Source organism: Malania oleifera, chromosome 12, assembly GCF_029873635.1.
Source record: "Malania oleifera isolate guangnan ecotype guangnan chromosome 12, ASM2987363v1, whole genome shotgun sequence".
In the NCBI taxonomy this organism is placed as follows: domain Eukaryota; kingdom Viridiplantae; phylum Streptophyta; class Magnoliopsida; order Santalales; family Ximeniaceae; genus Malania; species Malania oleifera.
Genome location: NC_080428.1, coordinates 46,264,206 through 46,271,740, shown reverse-complemented (window position 1 = coordinate 46,271,740; position 7,535 = coordinate 46,264,206). Strand labels below are relative to the sequence as shown.

Below are 7,535 nucleotides of genomic sequence, written 5' to 3'. Positions count from 1 at the left end.
TACATGCTTTCTAAAAATTAATCTGCTATTTAATAAAAATAATTTTCATGAAAAATTACTACTTTAGTTTACTCTCTTACCTGACTACTAGAAAACCCTTAAAATGACTAGTCTTGTATCCGCAGGGTTCCCCATTCAACACCTTGAAAACAATATTTCTCTGAACAAAACTTCAGTATTTCTTCAAATGCTACCTTTTCTACAATCGTAGGAATGCCAAATACTCAGTAAAAAGCCTTACCCTGAACTTGGGATGGAGTCTAAGTTAGCCCCACCAACGATCTACTCCAATAGACTTGAAAATAACTTCCCGAGGAGTAGTGTGACGGCTTCAGATCATCGATCCGACAAAGAACATACCCAAAATCGTAGAGAGAAGGAAGGAAAATCGAAGAGGAGAGAGAAACTCTGTTCTGTTTGCAAGTTTTTCTTTGAAACCTGAGTTTAGGGCTATTTATACACTTGCCCTTGTTGATGAGGTGAAGGGAGTTCGTCAACGAACGCTTATTCCTCATCAACGAAATTCAGAGCTAAAAATAGGCTCTCGGTAACTTCTTATCGATGAGACATGTGTCAACGTCGACGATCCCATCAAGCGTGTTCATTGACAAATGCACTGCGTTCATCGAAAAAACCCTGTTGAATTCCAATTACAATTTCATTTTCTTCCTCTTCCTATTATTTAATTAATATATTTCACCGTGTCTCCACACGGATGGTTTTGGTTCAGTTTTTTTCCATGATTGTTGGGATATTGTAAAAGAAGAGGTGATCAATTTAGCTAGAGATTTTTTTTGCTGGATCTCCTATTCTTAGATTTTATTCTGCATCTTACATTGTTCTAATCCCAAAATTCAGAATCTCCAAAGTTTTGACAAGTTCAAGCCTATTAGTCTTTGTAGCTACAATTTTTTTTTCAAAAATTATTGTTGCAGCATGATAGGTTTATTGTTTGCATTGATTTCTTCAGAGCATAGAGCTTTCATTTTCGGTAGAAGTATATTTGAAAATATTACATTGGCACAAGAAATGGTTCGTTCTCTGCATAAAAAGTCTAATGGTTTAAATGTAATGATCAAAGTAGACAGAAGGCTTATGATAGGGTCGATTGAGATTTTTTAAACTTGGTTATGAAAAGCTTTGGTTTCTCCCATAGATTCTGTGGTTTAGTGATGGAATGTGTTTCCTCTCCTTGATTCTCCATTATGATGAATGACACTTATAAATGTTTCTTTAAACCTTCTCGAGGGCTTCACCAAGGAGACCCTCTATCTCCTTATCTATTTATTATTTTACAGGAAGTTCTTTCTCGACTTCTAAAGAAAAAATTTATGGAGAATAAGATAGGGGCTTGTTATCATCCTCGTGGGCCACCTTTGGTATCTCACCTATTCTATGCGAGTGACATTCTTATTTTTTCCAATGGTAAGATAAGTTTCATTCGAATGCTTATCAAGACTTTTAAGAAATATGAGGAATGGTCTGGTCAAACGATAAATAAAGACAAGTCAAGTATTTTTCTTTGGCAAAGAGAATTGCTTATGCTCAGAAGAGATCCTTGTTAAGGATGACTTTCTTTGTGGAAGGAGGGTTCCCTGCAACATACTTGGGTGTTCCTTTGGTATCGGATCGTCTTATGGCCCGTATTTTAGAGCCTCTAGTTCCTAAATTGAGGAAAAAGATAACGGGTTGGAAATTTAAGCTTTTATATCAAGGGATCCACTTAGTTTTAATTAAACATGTATTATCATCAATGATGGTTCATCGATTGGCAGTAATTGACATTCCTAATATTGTCTTCACAAAGATAAATTCTATGTTATCGAATTTTTTTTGGAGTGGAGTAAATGATAAAAGGAAAAGGAAATGGTGTTCCTGGCCTAATAAATGTAAGCTTGTTTGTGAGGTTGGTTTGGGTATTAGAGATTTTGAGGAAGTAAAAAAATCATTGCATATGAAATTTGTTTGGAGATTATTAACTATGGATAATCTGTGGACTTAATTCTTTAAGGCCAAGTATTTGAATAATAGAGACCATTTGAGAGAAATAAAGCCAAATAAAGGAACCAGATTTTGGAGATCGATTACTCGTGTGATACCTGAAGTATTAGAGTATGTTCGTGTTCCAATTAAAGAAGGGTCAGCCTCTTTCTGGTTTGATTTAATGGTTAGCCTTTGGTCCCCTTTGTGGTAAGGTTCAGGAAATCAGAAACCATAAGTTATGAGCATGAGATTGTTGGGATAGAGATGAGTGGAATGCTGATTTATTAGTGGATCTGTTGGGTGAAGAACAGGTTGAAGAAGTAATGAACTCTGCTATTTCTTGCAAGGAGGGTCTAGATACAGTAATTTGGGAACCTTCAACAGATGGTAAATTTACCACGACAAGTGCTTGGGAAACTATAAGGGATCATAAAGAGGAATTCTTATTTTCAAAATGGATTTGGCATCCTATGTTGCCAAAACGGGTGTCAATTTGTATGTGGAAGTCTTGGTTCACTTGTCTTCCGGTTGATACTCGTATTCAAGAAGTAGGTGTTAGATGGCCTCTTAGTGTGATTGTTGTTCAAATGCCAAGATTGAATCTCTAGACCATGTGTTTTGCATGGGATCTTTTGCTCAAGAGGTATGGAAACAAGCAGCAGTGGCATTAGGTGTTAGTTGTATGACAACGAATACAAGGAAAGCCAGAGTAAATTTCTGGTTTAGTTGTGCAAAATGGGTCTCACAGTTAGGCATTTTGGTAGGTCTCATATCTAGTCTCATCATTGGGAGACTTTGGACTCGTCGATGTAGAGTCAGGATGGAATTAATTCATGATTTGGTGAGAATTGCATGGCTTGATATTAAATATTGGTTGAGATCCATTTCAAACAAGTTAACTAAATGTGCACCTACTTCTTGCACGAATATTGCTGTTGTAGGGACCTGATGGAAAATAAATAAAGAAAAGAGAAGGGAAATTAAAAAAGATAAAACAATAGAGCTCGTTAATGAGGCTCCATTTCTCGTCGACGAGGTTTCTTTTGTGGCTTGGCGACAAGACCCTAGGACTCGTTGACGAGGAGTTACCGAGGGATTTTTAGAGATTCTAAAATCTTTGGCTCATCAACGAGGTCACCTTCTCAGCCATAAGCGACCTTCTTCGGCTTGTCGACAAGAAATCCGACTCATCGACGAGGTTGGCCGAGTCAACCTAGTTATAAATAAAATATCCTTTTCTTCTCTGCTAAGTTATTCCATTTTCTCTCTCTCTCTCTCTCTCTCTCTCTCTCTCTCTCTCCCTCTAGAACGCGAACCAACCCTCTCTCTCTCTCTAGGATTCCATGCCATCTGTTGCCAAAATCAACAATCCGACATCATTACATGGATTAGGAGGAGAATCTCTACAGTTATAGCGAATCAGATTTTTGTTCTGAGGATTTTCGAGTTTTTCCCTAAAATCGAGGTAAGGATCTGATTTCATTTTTGATTCAGTAGTAATGTAGTGGTTGAGATTATAGTGAAGTAATGTTCTTCTATTTCTAGGTTTTTGGGATCCCAGGTCGTTGTTTTGGATCAATCCGTTTGTGTTTCGATTTTTGGGATTAAGGTAAGGAGATTTGTTTACATCAGTATCTTTTAGAAAACCGAACTGCTAGTGTCGACACCCCAATTTTAACTAGGCCACCCCAAAGGAACCCAACGAAACAAGAGTTGACTGTAAGCCCCGAATGACCGAGGTTTGAAATTAAGGCCCTAACCTTTCACTCAAGTCCCCCTGCCATCATTTGAGTCTCTAAAAATGGTTTATGGTTGAGTCGCACAAATGACCGATCCAAATTTTATTTTTGGTTCTCGAGCCAAGTGTTAGGTTTTGGTCGTTAGCAATTCCTTTTAGTTGCAAAGAAATTTCCCCTTTTAGGGTATTGGGGGTTTAGAATTTTGAGGATTGTTGATCCCGTTAAAAGTCAAGTACCTTTAAATTAGTCGATTTCAAAAACAATTTTCTTTAATTAGAATCCTCAAAATTTCTCAAACTCACGGTGGTCTAGTCTTTAAAGTTTTTGGATCTTTTGATTATTAAGGTTGGCAACTTTAAAATTCCGAGTCCCAAAGTCTCCAAATTAAGAGGGGTCATTTTTTTTTTCTTAGTAAGTTTGGATTGCAAAGTTTGAAACCCAAGATTTTGAGTTGAAGCCTTTACAATAAGTTGAATCATCTATTAATTTCCAAAATCCAGTTTCGCCCTTTAAGGTCTGATTTTAGTCTTCCAAGAGCTAATTTAGTTGCTCAATTCCTGATAAAGTTTCCTTAAGTTCAAAAAACTTTGGAATTCGGAGTTAACTGATCATAGTCTTAATTCATTCTCGGATTAGGTCTTATTCTTAAAAGACAATGTCATTCAAGGATTAAAGTCATATCCTATTTTATTTGACCGAGGTGGGTCAATTACTTTGGTCCAAATAAGTCAAAATAAATGGTCAAAATTGGTCAAGGGGACGTGTGACTCGGGAGTATGAACATCAGCACAGTACACGTGTGTGCACAGGGGCATAAACGTTCCAAAGGAGGAATGCAAGGGGGAAAATGAGATAAGAAATGTTGCAAATACAAAAGAATGTTCAAAAAGATAACATGGGGAGAATACATCAGTACGCATACATCAGAAAGGAAATACAAGACAAAAATCAAAATAAAGATGTTAAGCCTATCCCTGCCAGCCATCTGGAAGTATCTTCCCATCCCCCGCCAATTCCCACACTCCACCTGGAACCCCCAAAAGCTCTTCTCTCTTTGAGCGCTAGCTGGCCAAACCAAGAGTCACCTACATGCAAAAGAAAGGAGCAGGCGAGTTAGTTAACAGAGAGAAATCACAGGGTAAGAATAAAAAATAAAATCAAAATAACAAAGATATCTGGCCATCCATTCCTGGGATGCCACCTGGGGGGGCACTCAAAATGCCCTCCACTCCACGTCTGCTAGCTCGAACCATCCAAAAAGCCTTCAAATCTTGGATGGCCACCTGGACTCTCACCTGCGCACAGATTGGGAAAATTTGCATGATTAGTTAGTAGGAGAAGAAAAGTAATAATAAAAGAAATCAAATGAAATCACAAGAAATCATTCCCTGACAGACAGACAGTGGGGAATTTTGTAGGGAAAGGGTCATGCGAGGAATTGGCGCCAAAAGGCACCCCTGGACTCCCTATAAATAGGGAGTCCCACCACTGTACCAACACACTCGGGGGGAGAGCATAAAGAAATGCTGGAAAAATAAAGAAAATAAAAATAGAAAAGAGATAGAGAGCATAGAATTACCCTGCAAAAATTGAGAGAGAAAAGAAGGCAAGTAAGAGTGGGGAAGCTCTGTCAACATAGAGAGTGAATCGAAAAAAGAGGGGGGAAGGTTCTACTCAGCTGAGAGTTGAGGAGAGTTCTACACTGAACTGTGTAAAGAACAAAGAATTGTTGAGGTTTGAAGGCACAAACAGACACCCAGACAGACACCTAGGGAAATCTAGAGTCGGGGAAAAGAACCTGTAGAATCCAAAGACTCAGAAGCATAACCAAAACTCCCCAAATATCCCAGGCATATTAGCTACGAGCTTAGGACAAGAAGAAAGGAGGAGGGAAGAGAAGAGGTAACTTCTGGCTAAGCTTAACTCTACTCAATTCAATTTGTGCTCGTATGTGATTGCAGCTATTTGCCTTTAAGCTTTAGATTGGAACTTGGAACTGAAACTCATTTTGAATTTGCTTGAGATTCAGATCCTTTGATCCGAACCCAAGTACAGACCCATACCCGAACTTGTACCAGGATTGTGACACGAACACCTTTAACCTTTGCTCGGGTCATATCCAGGTTTGGGCCTCGAACCCGGACCCTTTTTAATTTTAAAAACCTGAGAGGCCTATTTTAAGAGTTAATCTGGGTAGGCTTGTTTTTAAAAGTCTGAAGAGGCCCTATTTTAAAAATCTTATTGGGCCAGCCCATTTCTAAAAACTCAGGAGGCTTGTTTTAAAAGTTAATCTAGGCCAGCCCATTTCTAAAAACCCAGGAGTCCTGTTTTAAAAGTTAATCTAGGACAGCTCATTTTTAAAAGTCTAAAGAGGCCCTATTTTAAAAATCTTATTGGGCCGACCCGTTTCTAAAAACCCTGGAGGCCTGTTTTAAAAGTTAGTCTGGGCCAAACCGTTTTTAAAAGTCTCGAGAGGCCCTGTTTTAAAAATCTTATTGGGCCGGCCTGTTTCTAAACTGAGGCCAATTTCAAAAGCCAACTCGTCCAGGCCCAAAACTCACTCTCTAAAATGTCCAGGCCCAATCCCCCTAAGGCCTACACGTGACCGACATGTGTGGTAGAGCCCAAGTGGTTCCCCCGTGGATGTCTGAGTTCACACAACGTGCTGGTTTGACACACCCGACTCACCAAGTCAAAGACGAGTTGACTCGTCTTCGGCCTCACTCCTAGAATCTAACCCTAACCTGCAAGATGAATTTTAACCATAACTACTTCGAAACCCATATCACAAGCATCAAGCAATCAACATTCAACCAGTATTGCACACATCACTCACCAAAAAAAAAAGAAAGGAAAAGGGAGTCAGAGGAACACTTAGCTCGCGTCCACAAAGTAGGTCACCACATGAACTTCGCTTTCAAATCTTCCCACTTGTGACCATCTCGGAACGAGTAGGCCAGGAACTGGGCTCAGCATCAGCTTTAGGAGGGAGTAACCGAAACTTTGATATAAAACCTTGGGGTTCTAGATCACCCACGTCCACCCTATAGACTTGGGAAGAGAGATCCAGAGAAGAGATGAAAAAGAGAAGCCAAGTGAGAGAGGCGAGAAACTAAGAGAAGAGAGGCAGAGAGGAAGAAGAGGGGGTGAGGCATTGCTTCAAGTGAGCCGAGGCTCCAAAGGAGCAGTAGGGAGTTCAACCAAAAACCCTAAGGTTTCCAAGACTGGTTCGTGGGGAGAAGAGATAGAAGCTGAGAAGGAAGAGAATTGAGAGATTAAAGAAAGGCAGAGGTTGAGAGAGCAAAGGAGAAGAGACAGAGAGGGGAAGTGCGTGCGAGAGAATGAAGGGAACGAGAATGGGTAGAACCCAAATTTTGGGTTTGAATATCTAAAGCTTCAAAGCCTTATGATCATGACACGTGGCTACTTCACATCTATTTGATTAAGTTGCACGTCATGCTTTCCCTAGAGCCATAGGATCACATCCCCATGAATGGATCGTATCAACCCGCACTAGGAACATTAATTAGACCTCGTGAGCTCCCGATCATCTGCTAACACGCGTCTCCCACCATTTTATCCCCATTAATGTTGTCAATGCCCCCATCAACGACTTGAAACGCACCCAGCTGAAGGCACCCTAAAGACCTCTCCCGGATCTTGACACATGGTGGGTACGTCATAAGGCATTGAATGCCCCTGTCACCCCCACTCATCTCAGCCATTCAACACCAGCCACCGTAATCAAGTCGTGTCAGAAGGCATCGAGAGTGAGTTTTTTCCCGTTTTATAATTAAAAATAAATAAAATATA

The 7,535-nt window shown here is 39.8% G+C and overlaps 1 long non-coding RNA gene across 1 annotated transcript; it reads right to left on the bottom strand.

Moving 5' to 3' along the window:
• Nucleotides 1–4,562: 4,562 nt before the first annotated feature.
• LOC131144487 (uncharacterized) lies at nt 4,563–7,048 on the bottom strand. Its single transcript, XR_009133828.1, has 2 exons — nt 5,302–7,048; nt 4,563–5,017 (listed from the first exon to the last, which is right to left on the bottom strand). It is a non-coding gene; the product is annotated as an uncharacterized LOC131144487 (long non-coding RNA).
• Between the last annotated feature and the right edge of the window lie 487 nt (nt 7,049–7,535).